This window comes from Ctenopharyngodon idella, unplaced genomic scaffold (assembly GCF_019924925.1).
Source record: "Ctenopharyngodon idella isolate HZGC_01 unplaced genomic scaffold, HZGC01 HZGC01CH25, whole genome shotgun sequence".
NCBI lineage: Eukaryota > Metazoa > Chordata > Actinopteri > Cypriniformes > Xenocyprididae > Ctenopharyngodon > Ctenopharyngodon idella.
This window is the reverse complement of record NW_026138716.1, coordinates 702731-728723: the sequence shown is the minus strand read 5'-3', so window position 1 is coordinate 728723 and position 25993 is coordinate 702731. Positions and strand designations below refer to the sequence as shown.

Sequence of the window (25993 nt, the reverse complement as noted above, 5' to 3'; positions counted from 1 at the left end):
ACACTAGCGCACATACACAGATACACATGATTCACAGCTTCTTCAAGGCTGAAGTTGGCCCTGTCTCCAACTGTAAACAGGAACGTTCCTCAAAACATACTGATAAGTTGTACTTTTCTCTCAGTGAGAGGCACAGACAATATTCATCATTATTCTCTAATGTTTGAAAAGGAAAATAAATGCTTTAACATAAGTTGATGAAATGAACTTAATCATCATAAATGATGATTAATAACTCAAAAGACATGTATTGACGCGGCAGTGGATTCTAGAATTCACCTTTCAACTGTCTTCACCCATGTGTGCGGTCGGCTTTCATCAAAATTTCAACGCTGATCCAACGCACTCTTTAAACACTGAAATGTCAGTCTCAACCAAAATGATGCTTTGGACCAAAAATCTACATCGTATCAATGTCACCATGCTATCTGGGTACTTAAGAACACATAGCGTATAGAAAATAAATTGTAAAAAGAAATGTATTTTGTTCAAACATGTTTATTCATGAAACTTACACAACTTAAAGTGCACAACAGAGGAAAAAAAACATGAAAAATCAATACAAGTATAAAAATGTCAACTTTCTATTAGAGTTTTAACAAAATTAGTTTGTCTTTGAGCATTTTGACACTCTGACCTCTGCAACTTTTGGTTGCCTGATATAAACATGAATACCTATGACAGGTACACGATTAATAAAGTGCAACAAATAAGACTTGAATAATGACAAATACAGATCATTAACAACAAAAGAAGAAATGACAAACGTAGATTGAAAACATGAACAAAAAATTATAATAGCATCTGTATGTACAGAATAAGAATATAATGATTATAGCTGTCTTGTTTTGAAGGCTGTGTCCTCCGGAGGTCACTTTTGAAGGCTGCATATGTCATCGAGGCGGTCTCATTTGAAAAAAAATTAACTGTTAGATTGCAAAGTAAGAAAGAAATTATAGTATTTTACGTCTCACGAGGAATAACAGTTTGTTTAATTACGTTTACTTTTCTTAAATAAGACATCCTTGATGACGTATGCAGCCTTCAAATGCGACCTCCGTAGGACGCAGTCTCCGAAATGAGATGCAGCGTATGGATCCAGCGTGCGCCTTCCTCTGTCAAATCCTCCTCCTCCTTCTTCTTCGTCTTCGTCTTCTTCTTCTTCTTCTCTGGAGTCCTCATGTAGTGGTCCTCGAGTGAGCTGCTGATGTTTGGTTATTTGTAGCTGCAATGAAGAAAAAAATCACAGTAGTTCAACTTAATGAATTGAATGATTAGTGGAGCATTTGTGAGTTTGTGAGTGTGTGAGAGTGTGCATAAAGGTTTTGTATCATTACCTGGTGCACTTCCAGTTGCCTATGAATATTGAAAGAAAAAAAAATCTGTATTGGTGGTCTTTTTTTACTTTTTTGTGGCTGAAAACAAAAAAGTAGGCAAGGAGAAGAGATATGTGGCTTGGAAATTAGCCCGCTCACATATCTTTGAGTAAAGTACTAAAAAAAGAGACAGAGTCATTCAGGGCAACTTGGAGAGCAAGAGAGGTGGTGTTTTGTGGCTGAAAACAAAAAAGTAGACAAAGAGAAGAGATATGTGGCTTGGAAATTAGCCCGCTCACATATCTTTGAGTAAAGTACTAAAAAAAGAGACAGAGTCATTCAGGGCAACTTGGAGAGCAAGAGAGGTGGTGTTTTGTGGCTGAAAAGTAGGCACAAAAATAATGTGGCTTGGAAGTAGCCCGCTCACATTTATTTTTGTAACCCACAGAGCCGCAGGGGAGCTGTTCAAGGCTACTTGGAGTATTTCTTGAGTATTAGGGAAGCCTGTGGGACGTTAGACGTCCATCCTTGTTTCTCCACCCAGGCCTCCACTTGTGACTCAGACAGCTGACACCGACCGAAATATTCTATAAAGACAAATCACGAGAAGCATTAGCCATTGTGGTTACATGTTCTATGAGATTTCACTATTTGTGCAGCCCTGACATTACATATATGACTGTCACAGAACACGTATGTGGCTCCTCACCAAGGACACGCTGTTCACGCAGCTTGAGCTGCTCGCTGCGCCAGCGGTCGTAGCAGTGCCTCTCGTGTTCAGCGCACAGTTCGTGTCTGCGTGCCCTTTTCGGAGGAGGCCCGTCAAGAGTCACTGGGCAGGACTGAACCAGCAAGTCAAACGCCGTCTGTTCATCCATCCTTTTCTCTTGGCCAGAAGCCCCACTAGACGCACCTCTATAAGATCAAAGAATAAAAAGCAAAGAAAGTGCTAATTAATGATGGCTTTGAGTAGCAACATCACAATAATCTCATTCGTTAGATTTCAGATTGCATACCGTGTTTTTGCAGTGAGCTCATCGACCACAACCTTGGCCAGGAATGCATCTGCCGGAGTTTTCATCCGGTAATGCTTCTCTGCTGTTTCCGGCGTGTGTCCCAAGAGACGTGCCACCGCATTCCTCTGCACCTCCGGCAGATTTTTAGCAGCCGTCTCAAAGGCTGTCCGAGCGTCGCTGCTGGTCACCCTGGGAATGTTGTATCTAGGACACACAGCAACATAAGTATGCAAAACAACAAGGGGACCATGAACAAATTTGTGTACTTTAGATTTTGTAAAAAATGATACAGATATGTATAATGGCACTTACTTGGCATGGAATCTTTTCAAGTCGTTGCAGGGGTTATAAATTGGCCTTCCAGTACTTGAAACAAAAAAACTCTGCTCTGCTGCTGCATTGTCCACTGACTTATTACCTTGTAACATCACCGGCCGAATCTCATCGAAGTACAGGCCAAACCACTGGGAAAATAAATAAATAACACTCACACATTAATACATATAGCCCTGTAGTCCTGCATGCCTTTATCCACAATACATTTAATCTGAGTGTAATTTTGAACTTAAACTCACATGTTCTTGGTCATCAGTCAGCGGTACTTCTGCTATTTGCGACGCGGCCGTTTTATGCTCCTTCACCGCCACGGAAGCTCCGTTTGGATGCCGGGTTCTCCCCTTCCATTCCTCAACCTGAAAACAGACAGTTGTGTGCTTTCAATGACAGGCGTCACAAACACTCAAAAGGTACACGCATCTGTGAAGCACAAGATCAGGAGGCATATGGGTAAAGGAAAATAAAAGATGCTGTTGTTACTAAAATACACTTACGGTCATATTCGTAACAACCCCTGGGCGTTGTAGAAGTTTAAGCATAATTATGGCCTCAAGATAATAGAGGACAAGCAGACGTTCGTTTTTGCTGAGTTCCTCCCCTGAAATGGCTCCTGGACCCTGAAGTTTGCCCATGACAGCCAGGAAATCCGTATAAGCAGCATCCAAGATTGTGATGCAGTCAGCCGGAAATTTTTCCTTGCCGTAGCCGCGGAACCTGAGGGAAAAAAAAAAAATAGTAATGTTGAACTTGAACTCACCTGTGCTTTCCATTAAATAGATAAAAAAAAAAAAAAAAAAGAGTAAAAAAAAAAAAAACTGACCTTTTTTGTGTCTGCTCCTTGTTGACCTTCTTAGACATCCCAGCCCGTATGCCATCCAGAGGATCAGTGAAGCTCTTGCAGTCGTTGTACAGGCTGGGATCTTTGACACGGATGCTGGTGCTGGTAACAATGTACCTCATGAACCTTGAAGAGAGAGACAGGAAGGGTTGTTACAGTCAGAAGACGAATAATCATCCCATAAATATTAGTTGAAATTCAGATGAGATGTTTACGTTACACAGTACTGACCTCTTGAGACTCTTCCAGTAGTTCAGCACCGTCTGCTTCGAGAGCTTTGTCTGGGTCAGTGTATTGAAGTACTCTCGCACTTTCTCCACCTCCCGCACAAAATTCAGGTTCGGCTCACTGGGGTCCACGTAATACATGAACCTGGAGACTTCTTCCACCTGTAAGTATACATTTCACATTAAAATCTGCAGGGCTGAATATAACACAGGTTAACATGTGACCGCAGCACACAGTTCAGAAGAGCATTTGTCTTCACATTTATTTCTTTATTTTTCTGTGTGAAAGCGTGAGTGTGTGGGTGACACTTAAAGGTATCTTTTCTTTCACTTACCTCTTGTTTGCTCTTTTTGTTGCCCAAGTCAACACGCAAATATCGATTAAATCCCCGAAGGAGGGGGTGATCGATGGAGTGTTTCTTGTACAGGCCCTTTTTTGACATCTCCACCCTGACTTCATCGGTCCACCTCGGTCCCTCAGTGCTGAAAGAAAATAAACCAGGTGCTCAAATGATTGTGAATATGTTCAAGAGAAATCATGTCCAATCGCTGCACATGTTATCTGAGAATGATGATGTGAAACTTTACCTCTGATAGAACTCTCCAGAGCTCTCCTCAGACGATGGCTCGCGGTCTGGCTCCTCGTCTGGCTCGTCCGCACCTTCTCCAGGGCTTTGAGGAGCAGATGTAGCTGGAGAGGGCGCAGGCAGCGGGGGGGCCGGGAGAACTGGAGGTGTGTTCATTACAACCAGGCCCTTCTTCTGCATCTCCTCTAACAACCTAAGGAAATAAAATACATAACAGTGAATACACACACACACACACACACACACTGAGTATTGCACTGCAACAGGACATGACAAAGGAGCAAAAATTTACACACCTGGCAAGAGGATCAGCAGTTGCCAAGATGTCTCGAATACGCTGGTAATCCCAGAAACGTCCCTTGTGGGTAAATTCAGACATCTCTTTCTTGGCTTCAATCACAGTGGCCTGTATCTCTGCCTCTGTGCGGTCGCGCATGCACGCCGTCCTGAGGTGCCCAGGAAGGGAGCGTGGAGCCTTCTTGCAGTGAGAGCAGAGAAAGTAGATCCTGCTGTGGAAAGAGCTGTGCGAACAATAAGAAGACCAACAGTGGTTTAATCAGACACAACTCTTCAAAAACAATCACAAAAATATAAAAATAAAACACAAATTGTAGTGCCAAGGTGCAAATGTGTATCTTTTCACTCTGGCCTGAAAGCTTTGTGTCACCGACTCAACTATCCCCAAAATGACATTACTGAATTTGCACAAATTTTGTTTAACAGTAAGATCTTTTAACAAATAAAAACAAGACAGCTACACAGTGTGTGTGTGTGTGTGTGTGTTTCTTTAAAAATGCTTTTCTTTAGTTTTTTTTTCTTCTTGTTTCCAGTCCAGATAATTTAGCTTGTTTCAAGCAAAAACTCACTTAATTTTGATTGTTTTTTTCTTCAGAAAACAACACAATACTTTTTACTTATCTAGTAAATGCTTCTTTGTTTAATATTTTTTTTAGATTCTTGGACTGGAAACAAGAAAAAAAATAAATAAATAAATAAGTAAAGCATTCTATGCGGTGTAGTCAGATAATAGATAGAAAGTACTTACCTTTCAGAAGCCATTTCAAATGCTGAATATCCAAAACAAGCTGTTACTGGTCACAAAGAACAGATAATTCTCCAGATGATACTGAAAACAACTCTTGTAAGTCTTCACAGTCACAAGCAATAGACTGATTTCCAGATAAAACTGAAAAATAGCTGTTGGTAACTTTTCACAATGATGTCCAGATGAAGCGGTAGACAACCAATCGCATCTCAGCACCCAACAGCCCCGGATCAAACAACCAATCAGCATCCTGCAGCCCATGGCCAGGTGTTGATGGCCCATCATGCCCTACTGCTTTAGTTTAGTTTAGTAAGAAAAAAAAAAAAAAAAACTCTTTACCTCCTTTCATATAATAATACTATTGATATTATGTTGATATATTTGAACTAAGTCCTTGACATGGTGTCTTTGAGGTCAAGTCAAGCCTTCACAGAAACCAAGATTTTAGTTTTAAACAAGTGTTTGACAGTCAAATATCTGTGTTTTCTTTTTATTATGACAGGGGGTCTAATAAATGTAAGCACTGTATACTAATGTGTTTCTATTTTAAATAGAAATAAGGAAATTGTTCCTTTGTAGTTCTATATAAAAACCTGTATGTCACTTGTATGTGTATCCTTCAGAGGTTTTCTTCATTTTGAGAAATAAGTTATCCAAAAATAACCAGTTAAGGTCAGAGGTTATATTAGCAAAGAAAAGTTACTGTGTTTTGTTTTAAAGCAAATTTATAAATGCTCACCTGGAAGAAATGTTGCATTATTTTTGTAAGATATATGTTAAACTATGCATCGTCAGTTTATGAATAAATATCGATCGATCAGAACCTCTTTGTCTTACAATTGGAAAAGGTCTTTTTTCAGCTTTACTGCAAGCAGATCAGGCCTAAGAACATTTATCTGTGTTCTCCATGCCACGTCGGGTATTTCATAATAATATATTGTATTTATAATGGCATAAAAGAATATGTTTTCGGTCTGATTTTTTGATCCGATGCCACATCACATCAAAGAAGGTTTCTTTTTTCATTGCATTGATACAGTTTCAAAGATGGTGAAGTGAGAAGTTTGATGAAAGAAATGAGGGATTTAATCTGCTTGAATACAACATCGTCAGTAATTATAATAGAGACAAAAGAAAAGAATAATTTGAGCCATAATCAGGTCGGAGAGGTGTGAATGTGTGCAGGGGACTGAAACTGAACGGGGAAGTTTGCACCACATAACAAAAGAATGAATACACTGAATGGGTGCGTACAAGATGGCAATAAGTCATGCTATAATCAGTTAGCATTTTAGAGTCTTTTCAAAGTAAAACCACATGACTTGATCTTGAAAACATCATAATTAAACTTCTCATCTGCAGATTTGAAATATAACATGGTCAGACATGTGGCTTTAGCTGCAATGCATTTCTAGATTGCTACAAGGCCAACTTCACTTTTATTTTCATAACGATATTTCATAAAAAATAAATTTTGAATAACTATTATGACAATAATTAATTATGACTTTACAATAAACTGCATAGTGTCTGCCATTTCTTGGGATTTATTCAAAGGGGGGAGGATGTGCTGGCTAACAGGTTAAAAATGTCACGTTTTCATGAATACATCTTTATTATATGATTTAATATATGGAGATAATATTTATACTGATTAACTGATTACACGGTGGAAAACTGAACTTTCTGAATAAAAGAATGAAACTTTTCCCTTTTCCTTATAAAATGCTTGTTGTCAGTGGAGTCAGTTTGTGCTGCATCACGCTAAGAATATGCAGATAAATTAAGTCTGATTACACATTGGCAAAGCTTTCCAAATAAAGAAATATGTCATGTGACACTGACGACTGGAGTAATGATGCTGAACAACAGAAATAAATTGTATTTTAAAGTAGCCCATAGTAAAAATAGAAAACCATTATTTTACATGGTGATAATATTTCACCAGTACAAAAGCATCTTTTGTGAGCTGTAATGTGTGACTCCATTAACACTCGATGTACTGTCGTTTACACATTAGAGATGAAACTCTGATAATCACTGCATCATCTGTTAATGAGACAGTGATGTTGTTTCTTACAAATAATTTGCTTTGCAAAACAAGTGTTGATCTTCCCAACAACAACAACAAGTGGTTGTTCCCAACAACCCAGTTAAATTTATCTTAAACTTGTTGCAGTTAATAACTGATTTTTGTTCTCAAGATTGTTTATAAAAAAAGAATGATATACAACAAAGCATAGCTTAAAAATAAAAATAAAGATTCCAAAAAAAAAATGTTTATTAAGAATGAGAAGAATATTAAGATATCTTGAATACTTTTAGAGTAACAGGCATGGAAACTTTAGAAAAAGAATATTTATGGCACTCAGGTGTGTTCTATGCATTTCAGGTGATAGAAAAAAGGAGATGCATTTCTAGTTTCAACATTATTTGTTCTTCAGATATTCCTCTTTAAAATAAAAACAGCATCGGCTGTTTGTATAAAAGTGACCCACATTTGGATTTTGACCACTGAAAATGTGTACATTCAACCAATTTACTGATGGGACCGCATTAAGATCTCCATATCTCTGAGATTGAACCATCGAGAGCCTTTAAAATGAAGATACCAAAAGAAAAGTTTGTTGAGAACCAGAATCTAAAAAGGATATCCTCCTGAGACCCAGAAAAATCAAGCCTGCATTTTTTTTTTATCAAATAGTTTAAAATAATGGTTTTCTATTTTGATATACTTGAAAATATGCACTTGGGCTTTGATTATTGATGAAAAAAAAGTTTTTTTCTTCCGTGGAGCCATAACTGACAACAAAGAACTGCACCAAAAGTGGCATTAATGGTAAGTAGTGTTCAATTGATTTATAGTATTTTATGTATTTTATGTTATGTATGTATATTTAATGAGGCCCAAGTGCCACCTACAGGCCTATTATTATATGTGAAGTGTAGGCTGGCGAATTTTTAAATTAGCAATATGAAATAAGTCTCTTATGGTCAAAAACAGCAATACTGTGAAATATTATTACATTTATTTATATACTTTAAAATATAATTTATTTCTGTGATCAAAGCTGAATTTTCAGCATCATTACTCCAGTCTTCAGTGTCACATGATCCTGCAGAAATCATTCTGATATGATGATTTTTGAAACAGTTGTGCTGCTTAATATTTTTTATAACCTGCTGAGATACTTTTTTTCAGGATTCTTTAATTAATAAAAAGTTAAAAATAACAGCAATTATTCAAAATAGAAATCTTTTTTAACAATATAAATCTTTTTATTCATCAAAAAGTATCACAGGTTATAAAAAATATTAAGCAGCACTACTGTTTCCAACACTGATAATAAATCATCATATTAGAATGATTTCTGAAGGATCATGTGACACTGAAGACTGGAGTAATGATGCTGAAAATTCAGCTTTGATCACAGAAATAAATTAAATTTTCAAGTATATTAAAATAGAAAACCATTATTTTAAACTGTAATAATATTTTACAATATTGCTGTTTTTTCCCCCCTGTATTTTTTGATCAAATAAATGCAGGCTTGATGATATATGAAGAGTTTGGTTCCAAAATGATATAAATCCATTTTGATTAATTTGAGTAAAAATGTGTTTTCTTTATCAAGAAACCAGCAAGATGAAACCCACTATTTTCTGTTTCAAACTTTCACATAGCATCTTTTGGTTATAAAAACATTAAACATTAAAATCTAGATTTTGATTTTCAAAGATTTGTTATTAAAAACGGATTATTTTTCCCCCAAAATGCAATAAATCCATGACACGTTTTTTTTTTTTTTTTTTCAAAATGCAATTAATCCATCGATATAAAAGTTATTTTTCATAATGAAAATATACAACATAGTAAGTTGATTAACATATATGACAGCCTCTGAACTTTGCCAGTACTAATCTTATATACAGGCATTTGACTAAAAATACATTCAGTCGTCGCTCCCAAAATGAATTCAACGAGTCATCCTGTTAATGTTGTAAATTAATTATGTCTCCATTTGTCATTACCGATTAAAGAATATCTGGCGCCACCACACGGTTAAAATAAACACATTTGCCGAGTACATTGGTATTAAAAACGGCTTTTAAAAACTGTTCATGATTCAGTTTTGGGGACCGTGACAGAAGTTTGGTGCTGTCGTGGAACAAGGAACAGCTTCTCAAAAAGTCCTGTGTGCGTGATCTCAAAATGGTAAAATGCTGATTATTTTTCATAAAAGGCTCTATTTATCTTACCTTCAAATTGATGAGACATAACCTTGAACAAATTACGACTTTGTAAAATTGTATACCACTGTATACCATTTTTAAAAAAAAAATGTTAACCAATTAGTTAAAATAAAGCAACAATGAACAATACTTCTGCAACATTTTATGTTAATGTAAGTTCAACATTTACAAATTCATGTTTAAAATCAGTTGGTGTACTTATTAACATGAGTTAGCACACTGTGAACAAATAAGAAAAAACAACGAACGGCCATGTTATTATTAACTAACTTTTGTAAAGATGAATAATTAATACTGTATCAAATATATTGCTCATTGTTTATGTTAGTTACTTCTACACAAACTAATGTTAACAAATGAGACTTTAAAGGCTTAGTTCACCCGAAAAATGAAATTTCTGTCATTTATTACTCACCCTCATGTCGTCCCAAACCCGTAAGACCTTATTTTTGTCTTTGGAACACAAATTAAGATATTTTTGATGAAATCTGAGGGTTTCTGATCCACACATAGGCAGCAATGTCATTGCACCTTTTGAGGTACCTTAAAAGAGAAATGATCTAAATGTTGCTGTGTCAATCTGCGTATCTATTTATGCTTACCAAAAAAATCCAGCTCTTGGCAAGGTGTCAAGACCTTTCCATGTCCGTGATGGCTCGGGTGCTGAAAATACAATGCAGAATCATATTTTTAATAATATTACTATCTGCTGTTATAGACAAATGACAACAAAGTTATAGTTCACAGTAAAAAATAAATAAATAAATAAATAAATAAATAAAAATCTTTTTAGATAATTTCTTACTTGTTCTTGGTGAGGAGAGCAGGGCCTGTTGTATGGTGTTGATATTGCCTAAAAAAACGAGAGAGAGAGAGAGAGAGAGATTTTTGTATCTAACAACACTTTCACACAGTACTTATGTTATCTACTGCATCCATCCATCAGGAATTACAGCTTCACTGCTCTGAGGTGAATCTCACAAATGAAAACATTCTGAAAGTGTTACTTACTTTTTTATTGTTACTGAGCCCTGCAGATGAGTTCAATTAACAATCTTTAAATTGTATTAAATTTATTAGATTCATTAATAGACCCATTTGACTGTAGAAAATACTTAAAATAGCGTATGCTTACCTTCATTGCTAGTTTTTATAGGAACACCCACCTGGAGGGTAAAACAAGGCCAAATTCAATATACACCTTTTTGATGATGCATACTATATATACAGGTCGAGCAAGCAGATGAGCCTAGAACATAAATGCAACGCACAGTTTGAGTTTGTCGGTAGGCATTGCATTTATGTTCTAGGCTCATCCGCTTGCCCAGTTAGTGTGTGGCGTTCATATTCTGGGCTCATCTGCTCGCCTGTATATACAGTAGTATGCATCATGGATAAACTGTATAAAGAAATTGATCTGTCAATCTCACTGTTTTATTACTTTAAGCTACTTAAGGTGAATACTCTACTGTTTAGTGATTGAAATACTGCAGCAGGTGCTGTTTATGGATCACAAGTGCCAGAAACGTGCATTTGACTCACAAATATTTTGTTTACCTTTTTTGAGACGCAATTGACAGGCCTGTCCTGCAGTTCTATGGATGTTTTGCCCTCCAGGTCTCTGCTCCAGTCGCCTGACTGAAAACTATGAGTAAGAAAATAGCCTGTTGAGTAAAGAAATAAAAGAAAATCAACATAAGAAAGTGTACTGTTCATAAGTTTGGGCCTGTAAGATTTGTTTAATGTTTTTGAAAGAATTCACTTGTACTTTCCAAGGGTACATTCATTGTATTTGATCAAAAATACAATATAAACAGTAATATTTAAATGATTACAATTTAAAATAACTAGCATTACAATTTGTAATTTATTCCTGTGATCAAAGCTGAATTTTCAGCATCATTACTCCAGTCTTCAGTGTCACATGATCCTTCAGAAATCATTCTGATATGATGATTTGCTGCTCAATAAACATTTATGATTATTTTCAATGTTGAAAACAGTTGTGCTGCTTCAGATTTATGTGGATTACATATCTATATGTATATTAATGAATACATTAATCCAAGGACCCATCAAATTGATCAAATATGACAGTAAAGAATTCATTCATTAAAAATTAATCTTACTGACCCCAAACTTTTGATCGGTAATGTGAAATGCTACACTGTTGGCCTGATGAACAGCTTCTGTAATAATAAACAAGGTAAACAATACTGTGTTTCTCGATGGATAGCATTTAAGATGGTTTCTGTGTGTGAGGTTACAAACGTTTATGTTAGTTTCTCAAAAATGGACTGACGTTAACCATTAACAGTGGAGTCGCTGTCTGTTCATAAAGTGCTAAAATGTCAACCATTCATCACTTCAAGTAATTTTTTCTTCACTAAGGCTTATAACTTTTGCCGTGGTGTTGAAATATTTGAATTTACCTAACCAGAAGTCGTCTGTTTCTTACAAATCTTCTGTTGCCAAATATCACAAACAATGATAGGAAATCTTGTGACTTTACATATAAAAATGGAACTTAGTTCAGATATATCAATATAAAATGTCCACATGGAACACAAATAAAGTAGGTTTGGGTATCTAACCCTAGCCTACTTTAAAACTTTCTGTTTGCCCTATGTATCTAAAATAACCTTTTTTTTAGATAAATATTATTAGAAATGTTTTCTAACAATATAAATCTTTACTGTCACTTTTTTTTAAATCAATCTAACTCATCATTGCTGAATAAAAGCATTAACGTCTTTAAAAAAAATAATCCACACTTTTGAACGGTTTCTATTTTTTTATTAATACAAATAACGTTGATGATGATCAGCATATTACATTGATTTCTGAAGGATCATGTGACACTGATGACTGGAGTAAAGATGCTGAACATAAATAATATTTTAAAGTAGCCTATATGAAAACAGAAAACCATTATTTCAAGTTTTACAATATTACGTTTTTTTTTTTTTTTTTAATTATTATAAATATTTTATATATATAAAAAAATATTTGAAACGCTCTGCATTTGTTTTGGAAACACTTAAAAGAGTTAAAAGAGTTCTCCAACTCAAATCTCACATCGAGAACGTAGTTAGTGATATCAGCCGAATAAAACCGCTTCTGGTAATAGCACAGCTTTATTGCAGCAAATCCCAAATCAGCAGTAGTGTTTTTGTTTTTTTAAATAAATATTATTAAATTATAAAAAAATCCAATATAACCCTGCCTCATGTCTGAGGCTGTAACACATATGTAATAAAAATGGCACACACATTTAGGAAACTGAATAAAGAGGAGATATGAAAAGGAATTGAAATAACTTTTAGTTCTCATTATGCATACAGTTATAACAGATGAATGTTGCTTTAACAATTTTCCATAAAGGTCCTCAGACGATGTGTCATTATCAGATCATGCGGTGATTTACAGCACATCATGTCTAATGTGTAAACGACAGGACTAACTAACGAGTGACTAGTGTTAATGGAAGTCATTAAAGTCTCTTATGCCCACCAAGGCTGCATTTATTTGATTAAAAACAGCATTATTGTGAAATATCATTACTTAATGCTTCCTTGATGAATAAAAGTATTTCTCTTTTGTTTTAATCTTACCAAAAACGGTAAGTTAGTTCTGAATTTTCCTTCAGAAATCATTCTGATATAATGATTTGTTGCTCAAGAAACATTTATGATTATTATCAATGTTGAAAACAGTTGTGCTGCTTCAGATTTATAGTGTATTCATTAATATACGTATAGATTCATTCATTCAAAAACCTGAAACGCCGGGGAAGGGGTTAAAAAAAAAAATTCACATTTTCATACATAAATACATCTTTATTATATGATTTAATATATGGTGGTAATATTTATACTGATTAACTGATTACACAGTGGAAAACTGAACTTTCTGAATAAAAGAATGAAACTTTTCCTTGTAAAATGCTTGTTGTCAGTGGAGTCAGTTTGTGCTGCATCACGCTAAGAATATGCAGATAAATTAAGTCTGATTACACATTGGCAAAGCTTTCCAAATAAAATTCTTTTAATTGTGATGATTTTGGCTCACATTTAACAAAAACCCACCAATTCACCATCTCAACAAATTAGAATACTTCATAAGACCAATTTAAAAAAAAAAAAAAAAAAAACACCACATTTTTAGTGAATTGTTGGCCTTCTGAAAAGTATGTTCATTTCTATGCACTCAATACTTGGTTGGGGCTCCTTTTGCATGAATTACTGCATCAATGTGGCGTGGCATGGAGGCGATCAGCCTGTGGCACTGCTCAGGTGTAATGAAGCCCAGGTTGCTTTGATAGCGGCCTTCAGCTCATCTGCATTGTTGGGTCTGGTGTCTCTCATCTTCCTCTTGACTATAGATTCTCTATGGGGTTCAGGTCAGGCGAGTTTGCTGGCCAATCAAGCACAGTTACACCATGGTCATTGCCAAAGGTACCAAAAGCTGGTTCAGTGTGGGAAGGTGCCAAGTCCTGCTGGAAAGTGAAATCAGCATCTCCATAAAGCTTGTCAGCAGAAGGAAGCATGAAGTGCTCTAAAATGTTCTGGTAGATAGCTGCGTTGACTGTGGACTTCAGAAAACACAGTGGACCAACACCAGCAGATGGCATGGCAGCCCAAATCATCACTGACTGTGGAAACTGGACTTCAAGCAACATGGTTTCTGTGCCTCTCCACTCTTCCTCCAGACTCTGGGACAGTGATTTTCAAATGAAATGCAAAATTTACTTTCATCTGAAAAGAGGACTTTGGACCACTGAGCAACAGTCCAGTTCTTCTTCTCCTTAGCCCAGGTAAGACGCTTCTGACGTGGTCTTTGGTTCAGAAGTGGCTTGGTACGTGGAATGTGACAGTTGTAGCCCATTTCCTGAAGACGTCTGTGTGCGGTGGCTCTTGATGCACTGACTCCAGCTTCAGTCCACTCCTTTTGAAGCTCTCCTAAGTTCTTAAATCAGCGTCGCCTGACAATCTTCTCAAGCCTGCGGTCATTCCTTTCACTTGTACACCTTTTCCTACCACACTTTTTCCTTCCAGTCAACTTTCCATGAATATTCTTTGGCACAGCACACTGCGAACAGCCAGCTCTTTCAGCAGTGACCCTCTGTGGCTTACCCTCATTGTAGAGGGTCTTGATGATCGTCTTCTGGACAACTGTCAAGTCTGCAGATTTCCCCATGACTGCTGTTGGGATTACTGACCTAAACCCAGTATTTATACCCTGAGAATGGTAATATAATAGAACTTGAAATTAAATATTCTAATAATTTGAGATACTGATTTTTTTATTTTGATGAGCAGCAAGCTGTAACCATGAAAACAAAAAAAGTCTGGAAATATTTTACTATGTCTAATAAATCTAGAATATATTTAAGTTTTACTTTTTTTAATTAAATTACAGAAAAAAAAAAAAAAAAAAAAACACACTTTCATGATATTCTAATTTATCGAGATGCACCTGTACAACCTACTGGCAAAACCAGCAGAGTTTACAGATTAAAGTGCTAAACACCAATACTGAAGCTCTCTTGCTGACCTATTCAGACTTTAGGCTGAGAGTTGATAAGAGTTAATTGCTCTTTATTCCTGAGGAAAAAAGAGAACAGGTAAGCAGGTCACACGATATACATATTGCCCGCAGTTATCAAGTGTCGACAGTCCAGATCTCTCTAAAAAAGGCCATAAGATATTGTCTTGTTTTCCTGAGGGAAAAAAAAAAAAAAATCTGAATGAAGTGAGTTGTTGCTTAAAAACAAAATTGTCTTCCAGTGGGGTAAGAAAATTCAAACAGAAACAATATATTTTTTACCCCACTGGAAGACAATTTTGCTTGTTTTAAGCAACAACTCACTTCATTTAGATTTTTTCCTCCAGAAAACAAGACAATATCTTATGGCATTTTAAACAAGACAAAAATACTGAGTAAGAAAAGTATTTTTGCAGTGTTGATTTTACGATCTCAGAATAAAAGTTGTGTGACAAGACGGGGTTAAGGGTTTAAACGCATGTGGTGATATTTCTGAGATTCAAATCAAATCATCCTGTATAAACTGCAGACTGACTGGTATGTCTCTTCACCAACGATTTGTACAGCTGAAATGAGCAAGTTGTCCTCATTTTTCTCATATCTTAAACCCTGTATTCCTCACTTGTACAGCACTTCTTCGGACGATGACACCTCCTTAGCTGAACTGGGTACAGCTGGAACCAGTTCGCGGAAAGACTTCTCTGCCTTTGTGACCAGATTTCCGGTTTCTCTGGAGGGCCAGCCACCAACCAAAAGGCAGCGGGTTGATTCAGGGTTTCCTGCAGACCGTGTCTTTTACGACAAGTGGCGGACTTCTCAGTACGCCCAGAGAGAGGAGTATCTGTTCAGCACGCTTCACACTCCGCAAGCCTTCAGCCGTAAAGGTGGCGAGGCTGATCGCGCAGGAGGGGTGGAAGGCCAACCATCCCAAGCCCGAAGAGATCGAACGGTTGTGGAAACCGGCTCCCAAGCGCACCATCGAGACTGATGAGGTCATAATTAAATGTGTGTCTGAGCAGACCTGGACAGGCCTGGCCATCAAGGACTTTGGTGCCGAGCAAGGTCTAGGTAAGAAAACCTTATGCAATAATGTAAATGTACATTTTAGCTGCCATTAACTGCACCAAGAACTAAAATGAAATCCTGAAATGTCTGTCTACATGTCATGTTTATTCAGTAACTCAAAATGTAATGCTCTCTTGATTATAGGAGTGGTTGCAACACGACGGTTTTCTAAAGGCGACATTGTGTGCGATTACCACGGGAAGGTAATCCCAGCTGCAGAAGGGAGGGCCATGATGCAGAACATTCATGACGAGGCCGGGTACGTGTTCTTCTTTAAAGCTGGACAGAGAGACCTGTGCATCGACGCCCAGACCTTCCCCTGCGAGTGCCACCCCGACGCAAACACAGTTGGCAGAAGAATTAACCATTCTTCCAAAAGGCCCAACTTAAAGCCCTTTCACTGTGTGCTGAAGGTGAACGGAGAAGACAAGGATGTCATCCTCTTCAAGGCACTGCAGGACATCACCGTGGACACACAATTCAAATTTGACTATGGGGTAAAGAGAAAGTCTTTCCGTGGAGAGGGCCTGAACCTGGAGTGGCTGGATGAGTAGGCTTCCATGTACTTTTTTTAGTAGGTTACACAAAGATGAGATATGTGGCTTGGAAATTAGCCCGCTCATTCTTCTCCTTGCCTACTTTTTTTCTCTTTAGCCACAAAAAAAAAAGTAAAAGACCAATACAGATATTTTTTTTTCTTTCAATATTCATAGTGGAAGTGCACCAGGTAATGATACAAACCTTTATGCACACTCTCACACACTCACAAACAGAGTCACATCAGTAACGTGTCCTTATTACAGTCTGCTGTGACAGAAACCCCTGCTGCCCATCATCTGTTTGTCCTGGAGAGAGAAAGATCACTGACTTCTCCAGCCAAGATAAGTTCAACCAACTGTTTTATATGCTCCACTAATCATTCGATTCACACAGACAGTCTGAGTCTAATCTGCGATTTCTTCTTCGTTGCAGCTACAAATAACCAAACATCAGCAGCTCACTCAGAAGAAGAAGAAGAAGAAGAAGTTTTAGCGTTCGTCCCACCTTTTAACAACTGGAGACAGTATGTGCCATGATGCACAGTACACAGTAATGAACCTGTTCATTGCTTCTCTCCGTATATCAGTTTATTCGGTTCATTGTCTAGTGTTGGATGTGTTTATGCTCTCCAAGTGCTCAAAACTTCAGTCCACAAAATTACACTTCCCCTAAAACCTTCTTCTTCCAGCAGGACCATGGGGAAATTTGACAGAGGGGGGCACACGCTGGATCAAGCTTGCAAGACATATTCACATCAACACGACAAAGGTATTTAAATTAAAACAAAACTCATCCGACTCGTGATTTCATGACATCAGTTAATTTGCTTTGTTTTCAATGCCAAGTACACCCATAGCGCTGGTGCAGTCCGGCCTCGGGATGTTGTGGACGCAGCTGAGCTGTTGGACTCGTTGGCCGGGTATGTCTCTTCACCAACGATTTGTACAGCTGAAATGAGCAAGTTGTCCTCATTTTTCTCATATCTTAAACCCTGTATTCCTCACTTGTACAGCACTTCTTCGGACGATGACACCTCCTTAGCTGAACTGGGTACAGCTGGAACCAGTTCGCGGAAAGACTTCTCTGCCTTTGTGACCAGATTTCCGGTTTCTCTGGAGGGCCAGCCACCAACCAAAAGTTTGTAACGCTCTCTGCAGAGCTTTGCAGTTGAGGACAGTGTTGTTCCTATACCAGGCAGGGATGCAGCCAGTCAGGATGTTCTCCACAGTGCATGTGTGAAATGATTTGAAGGTTTTGGGTCTTAAACTGAACTTCCTCAGCTGTTTGCAGAAGAAAAGACACCGATGAGCCTTCTTCAGCAAAGCGTCGGTGTGGATGGACCATGTGTGGTCCCCTGGTGATGGGAACAAGAAGAAACTTAGCTCATCAGCGCCACTGATGCGGTGTAGCCTTTTCTCAAGCAGGGGATGAAGTCCTTACATAAGAAAACATGCATTAGGAGGTGGTAAAATCAATAAACAATTTATAATACTATTATTTATAATTGTTGCACTGGACTTACTATTGATTCCTGTTGGAGGTTTTTGGAGGTATGGGTCAAAAGAATCCTTCCACAATTATCTCACAGGTGTGAAGTCAGCACTGAGTGTTTTCAGTGTCAGCACAAGTAGAAAAGGAGAATACATGCCTATTTCTTCAACAACTGGCTTCATCCTCCTTCAAACAATCAGACAAAACAATAAAATCAATCAATTCAATGAATGCAGGTTTGCATTTTTCTAAAAAAAAAAAAAAAAAAAAAAAAAAAAAAGTACATTTCTATAATGTACTTAAAGTGCTCTATTTTCATGCACTAATTTTGTACTTTAGTACTTTTATACTAAAAAGTAGAATTAAGAATCTTAAGAACATCTAAGTGTACTCAACTGTGCTATTTTGAGACACCATGAAATATGAACTAAAATGTGCTTTTAATATACTATCTCTGTATTTACAAAAAAAAAAACAAACAAAAAAAAAAAACTACTTGTAGTACACTATTGGTTCAAATGTACTATAAGTGCTAACTAAACATTTTTTTAAATACAGAGATAGTATATTAAAAGCACATTTTAGTTCATCTTAAGAACATCTAGAAGTAGAATTTTTAGTATATTAAGTACAGAATTAGTGCACAAAAATAGAGCACTTTAAGTACATTATTGAAATGTACTTTTTCACCTGGTTTCAGCAATGAGTTCTTGGATTTCTGTGTCTTCTTGTTGGGCTTTGGCAATGTCTGACCATTCTATTGGAAAGGCTGCAAAGGAAGTTGAAGAATCTATGGGAACACAACTATGGGAAAGTGTGTCTGGAAAAATACTATTGTCTTTTTCTGTACTTGACAGAGAATTCAAATTCTTGGAGACAGATTCCCCAGTGTATCAATCGAGATGAGGGTTTTGGATCGTTGAAAACCCAGGTAAGAGCAGCTCTAGGGATGACCATTTGAAGTGATCATGCTAAGGTCTCCATTTTTCTATTGCCCATACCACAGCACAACACTCCTTATCCGAAACGGAGTATGACTTTTCAGCTCCTCTTAAAAGACGTGAAGCATAGCCGACTACATGTTCCACTCCTGCAATTTCTTGGGTTAGAACAGCTCCTACTCCAAGGTCGCTTGCGTCCATCTGGACTCTGAATGGTGCACTCAGGTCAGGGGGAATTGTGATTGGTGCACTAATCAACTCGAAGGAATTCTGACATTCTTCGGTCCACATCCACGTAGCTCCTTTCTTTTTCAAGGCATGCAATGGTGCAACCTTTTCTGAGAATTTTGGAATACATCTCTGGTACCAGCCTGCCATTCGTAGAAATCGTTGCACTTCCTTCAGAGATTTTGGTACAGGAAAATCGTTAACAGCATTGACTTTGTCTTGATCTGTCTTTATTCCTTCAACTGAAATCACATGTCCGAGAAATTTCAATGACTTCTGACTTCAAATTGCACTTTTGAAGATTCAACGTTAAGCCCGCTTTGTGCAAGCATTGCAATACTTCTCTCAGAGGGTTAAGATGCTCTTGCTCAGACTTTGAGTACACTACAATATCATCAATGTACACAAAACAGTGTTTTCCTTTCTAATCCTTCATCACAAACTCCATAAGACATTGAAATGAGGCTGCTGAGTTAAGGCCAAAAAGTAATCGTAAAAATGCATACAGCCCTGATTGTGTCACAAAAGCAGTTTTGAAAACTGCAGCTCTGTGCACAGACTCGAGGATATCATGAATCTGAGGCATGGGATATCTGTCCAGACACATCTTTGCATTCAGACCTCTGAAATCAATACAAAATCTTCGTCCACCTCCCTTCTTTGGCACTAGGACTACAGCTGCCACCCAGAAAATGTGGTCCTTCTTTAAAGTGATAAAAAGCAGTTGCAAATGATGTACTAAAATACACATAACCCACTCATCTTTGCATCAATAAAATGCGCAACACGTTATATTTTACTACCAAATTATATGCATTATATATGTTTTCCTTGACATCTCGCGATTTCAGGGCGAAGGTAAAGTATACAGAGCATTGCCAATAGCCAAATTAATTCCACTTGTTACCAGGAAATCCATACCTAGCACCATGGTTATTGTAAGATCATCCTCCTTCATTATAAACAGTTCAACTTCATACCTTCTTTGTAGCTCACATTCACAACCCCATCTCCCATAGCATATAATACTTGACCATTGGCTTGCTTGAAAGTTTGACCACAGCTTGAATTTCTGCTTTTTATGTCCCAGCTGCCTCCAACATGACTCTTGTATCAGAGGGAGTGAGCTTCCAGTATCAACCAAAGCTTGAAAGTATCTTCCTCTGACCAACAGGGGCAAAGACAGTGTTTTTAAGTTGGACTCATCTGTCGTAGATTGTAGAATGCGGGTTGAAGGAGGACTTAACTTAGGGTGAAAATCTCGTTCAAGTGGGGATTTTCTTTTCTCATTTTCTACATTAACCTGGCTCAAATAACGCTTTGCTTCTCAATTTGTGTTCCAGTTCTCACCAACTCACTCACTTCCTTCACATTTCCTCTCAGTAAACTTGCAAATCTGGGGTTATAATTTCTCAAAATGGCTTGAACAATCTCTTTCTCGGTCATCTCTTTCTTCCATCTTAGACAAAGGGCTCGGTAGTGGTAAGCAAAATCACGAATGGATTCTCTGGAACCTTGTTTCCTTTCTAAAATATGTTTTGTTGCTGCAGCTTCATAGTAAATCGGTAAGGAAAGCATGTAAAAACTCTTGTATGAATTGCTCCTAAGTAAGTACAGGTCTTCTCTCAGCCAACCACCAGGCTTTAGACGTACCCTTTAGCACAGAAGTAAGAGATGCTAGGATTTCAGAATCTGTGAGGGGTCTAATTGCAAAATACTCTTCACAGCATTCTACGAAGGAGATAGGATCATCAGAATCAAATTGAAGAAATTTAGCTTTTACAGGTGGACGATAAAATACGTAATTTACATTGTCTGGTAAGCTGGTAATTTGGTTAGGTCTTGCATGGTAAGCTGGTGCAGACAATGGAGGAGAAACTGGAGTAGACATAACATGAGCATAACTTAAGATTGGCATCAATTTGAGTGTCTCTTCTCTTCAGACAGTCAACCATTGACTTTCCCAAAACTTGGATGCTTAACTTGCTCACATTCTCTTTCAATTTTTTAATTCAATCTTTCTTCCAGGAGCTTACACTGACTGTTAAACTTAGTTTGTGAGCAGCATTGACTTACCTTTTGCAGACAAGTTTGTACACCACCCTTTAGGAGTTGTAACTCGCTCAATCAGTCCATGACTAAATTTGTTCGGTTGGACGAAAATCAGGAACCATATCATCTGGAGGAGAAAGGGGAATGTCAGGTTGAACATCAGATTCATTTTCATTGTCTGAGGTAAGGTACAGTTCCTGTAAAGCTGCTTTGACACAATCTGCATTGTAAAAAGCGCTTTATAAATAAAGGTGACTTGACTTGACTAAAGGACCAGCTGTGAAATCAGCATGGGGTTCATACTCATCCTCTGCACCACATGATATTGACATTTCTATAATACAATGCACACATTAAACAAAACACAAACACCATATAGACCTTTCCCCCTAGTGTCCGGGAAGAACATAGCAACCATAATTGCAAATAAATCTTGTGACAGGCAGTGACTGTTACAACATGTTCAAGAGAAATCATGTCCAATCGCTGCACATGTTATCTGAGAATGATGATGTGAAACTTTACCTCTGATAGAACTCTCCAGAGCTCTCCTCAGACGATGGCTCGCGGTCTGGCTCCTCGTCTGGCTCGTCCGCACCTTCTCCAGGGCTTTGAGGAGCAGATGTAGCTGGAGAGGGCGCAGGCAGCGGGGGGGCCGGGAGAACTGGAGGTGTGTTCATTACAACCAGGCCCTTCTTCTGTATCTCCTCTAACAACCTAAGGAAATAAAATACATAACAGTGAATACAGACAGACACACACACACAGACAGACACACACACAGACAGACACACACACAGACAGACACACACACACACAGACACACACACACACAGACACACACACACACACACAGACACACACACACACAGACACACACACACACACAGACACACACACACACAGACACACACACACACAGACACACACACACACAGACACACACACACACAGACACACACACACACAGACACACACACACACAGACACACACACACACAGACACACACACACACAGACACACACACAGACAGACACACACACAGACAGACACACACACAGACAGACACACACACAGACAGACACACACACAGACAGACAGACACACAGACAGACAGACACACACACACACACACAGACAGTATTGCACTGCAACAGGACATGACAAAGGAGCAAAGCATAAAATGCTCTTAGTCTGCAGCATAGTAAAGAAGCACAACTCTTCAAAAACAACCACAAAAACATAAATAAAACACAAAAGTTGTAGTGCCAAGATGCAAATGTGTATGTCGACTCCACTATCCCCAAAATAACATTACTGAATTTTCACACACTTTGTTAAAAGATCTTAGATCTCACACTAATAAAAACAAGGCAGCTATACACAGCAAACTTTGAATTTGACTACACATTGGAAAACTGAACTCTCTCAATAAAAGAATTAAACTTTTCCTTATAAGAGTCTTGTTGTCAGTGGAGTCAGTTTGTCGGATTACACATTGGCAAAGGGAGCTTTTTCTTTCAAAAACCTCTATACCCATCTCTTTTGACTTACTAACACAGTGAGAGCCAGACAGGACCACACAGCACACGTAGATAGGCTCACAGGGCACGATCAGGCACTACACCGGCCTTGCTGCTTGGTGGAGAGAGGAAGCTGCCAGAGAAGCTCAGCTTGCAGGAACTGGAACAAACAGGAGAAACAAGTCAGCACGTAACAAACTAGCCAAGACATGAGAGAAAGAGGGCACAATATAAAGGGAGCAGAGAACATTAGGAACAGGTGACAACACTCACGAGGACTCAATTAAACAAAGAAAGGCAGTGCTGTCAAAAGCTCACACTGTGCAGGGTCTCACAAGAACCAGAAGAGAACGGGAAAACACTGAGCATGCTTTGAGAGAAAGGAGAACTAGGATATAGTTGCTTTACATTTATTTATTTATCTCTCCTTTTTGTGATCCTCTAACAGAACTGTGGACCTGTTTAGGATGAACAAAAAAAGCTCTACAGACTTTTTCATTTGCACTTTTGATTAAAAACTTTATTTATATATCATTAAGGTAACTGTTTTTTAAAAAGCTTTATAATTCATGTTGGCACAATACGATGTTTTTCCCCCCTCTCCTCACTTGCCGCTTAACTGATAGTTAAATTAAGAAATGTATAGAAAGGAAGATGTCAGGAGGGACAGAGGACCCAAAAGCGATGGCAGGAACAGAAACCGTTTCTTAATAGATAATGAAACATAGGCAGTCTGCCGAGCACCGGCTCTTAGGGTAAACGCAGCTGGAGAACTTAAATTGTCCACATCAAACTAAATGAAGAAAAGGGTCCCGAGCTTGTCCGAGGGCTCACGGTGAAGAGGTTGCACAGTCCCGAACCAGAAGACACAGCACCACAGAAGGCAGGTGGCCAAGCGATCTCAGGCAGCAGGAAGACTAGGCAGAGAACAGGGGTATCTCTTCCCCCGATAGAGCTTATAGAACGCAGTTAGAATGTCCACAAAACTCAAGATATTGGAGCAAAAATGCCCCTTATTGAGTTTGTCTCATGTTTATTTTGTCCTAAATATAAATGAGTGCAAAGTGCAAATGCAATAGTTCAGCAAGTTGATATTGTGTTATTTTAGACAAAATATTGTCTGTTTTGTTCAATTTTGCCAATGAAACTATAAAGACAAAGCAGAACTGTTCGTCTCCACGCAATACACAGCAAGTGTTTAATTTCTGAATCTGCGTTTTGAACGTAACAAAAGTGATTCAGCGGACCATTCATAAAAGACTTGAAGCGGCGATACACACAGACTGACATCAGAGGCTTACAGTGATAATGATAGGTTACGCTTACCAATTTCTTGTTATCCCACTCCATGCAGCACCCCTATGCACTGCATATACTGCATACCCTATTTTTGCGCCGCTGACACGACTAGATAATACAGACAAGACTAAGACTGTGACTAACAATACGGAAAAACATCTAATGAAGTCTAGTAAGCATAAAGAGCTGAGTTACATGCTAGAGAATACACAATAATCTGGCAAAGAGCTGAGAGAACAGCAGAGAAAATTAGAGTAGAAAAAGAACAGGTGTGGAGATGATCAGGGCGAGCGCTGATTGCAATAGCGAACAGCTGAGTCTAAGTAGCAGTAATGACCGGAGAAAGAGAAACGGGGCTGTGTACGAAATCGCCCCCTAACACGCTCAACGGCTAGAGAATACCCATAATGCACTGTGAGAGTCGTGTGCTGAATGAATTCCCGCGTCTCGCCAGGAGATGGCGCCGGCAGCTGAATCAATCATCCATTCATTCTCCAAACCGCGCAGGTCCAGTATAATATCATACAGGTATAAATTCCTTTTTAATTAATCATTAAATCGTTTAATTAAGGTTTGTACATGCTAGTTTTCATGGCAGAGTTTAACATAAATGTTCTGGAGCTACGTTTCAAATTATTATTAAACAGCAGCACAAACTATGCGAAATCGGCAGCCCTTCCGGTGCACTCAGTGTCCGAATTCACTCACTCGTTTCATTCAGTCCTTCATGTTATATTAGTGGCAATTTTGAATGAGGGTATAGGGGGCGATTTCGAACACAGTAAGGGAGACATTTCCAGAGCAGGAAATAGGATGGCTTCCCCAGCTGCCCATGATATTGCCTGATTTTACATTGGGACCTCATGCTGAGGACAAGTTAAATTACAAGTGTTTTCCAAGAGAGCATGATTGTAAAACAATACTAATGAAATTCTTTAAAAATATAAGCCTGAGATGTTGTTTATAATTTTTGAAGTTCTTCTGTCATGAGTCGGGTTTGATAGTCATATTTTACATTTTAAAATATTAATGTTTTAAATGGTAGGTATATATATATATTTTTACACAATGTTGAAGGATCTCTTGGTCACAGCTTTAACCTGCCAACCCTGTCATCCAGTGTGATCATTACTGTCAATAGTGGTGGGATAAATCTTGTCTTTTTTGTGAAATGGCTCCATTGTACATTGTGGTTAAGATGGACAAATATTCAGTATTGTCAACTCTGTCAGGCTTAACTTCAATTTTGAAAGATATTTCATTCATAGTTGAATTTATGTAAAAAAAAAAAAAAAATATTGTAATAATATGTAATAATTATTATCCGACAACATTTGTTTACATACAGTATCAATATAATATATAATATTTTTGTCCCCAAAATATGGTAGGTACACACACACACACGTAAAGAAATACAAATATTTGAATTCTTTTATTATTATTATTATTATTATTATTATTATTAAATTACAATGGAGGTGCAAGGTTAAAAGGAAATTAAAATGTTAAAAACTGAACAATTTTGTGTATAAATATGAAAATATTTTTACAAGCTACATTTAAAACCACACATATACAGTTAAAGTACCAAGAAAGAAAAGACATAAGGAAAAATAAATGCCCCTAAAAAATAAATAAATAATAGTCAATCATGAAGAGCTTTTCAGAGGACATCCATGTCCAC

At 37.8% G+C, this 25993-nt stretch overlaps 3 long non-coding RNA genes across 3 annotated transcripts; 1 reads left to right on the top strand and 2 right to left on the bottom strand.

The window, feature by feature from the left end:
- Nucleotides 1–545: 545 nt before the first annotated feature.
- On the bottom strand, nucleotides 546–24598 carry LOC127507950 (uncharacterized). Its single transcript, XR_007928610.1, has 9 exons — nucleotides 24334–24598; nucleotides 23039–23167; nucleotides 3738–4513; nucleotides 2908–3632; nucleotides 2645–2796; nucleotides 2333–2536; nucleotides 2026–2231; nucleotides 1338–1903; nucleotides 546–1225 (listed from the first exon to the last, which is right to left on the bottom strand). It is a non-coding gene; the product is annotated as an uncharacterized LOC127507950 (long non-coding RNA).
- Nucleotides 10218–11282, bottom strand: LOC127507961 (uncharacterized). Its single transcript, XR_007928623.1, has 3 exons — nucleotides 11177–11282; nucleotides 10425–10472; nucleotides 10218–10282 (listed from the first exon to the last, which is right to left on the bottom strand). It is a non-coding gene; the product is annotated as an uncharacterized LOC127507961 (long non-coding RNA).
- Nucleotides 15504–19611, top strand: LOC127507954 (uncharacterized). Its single transcript, XR_007928615.1, has 3 exons — nucleotides 15504–16234; nucleotides 16376–16958; nucleotides 17035–19611. It is a non-coding gene; the product is annotated as an uncharacterized LOC127507954 (long non-coding RNA).
- Nucleotides 24599–25993: the final 1395 nt, after the last annotated feature.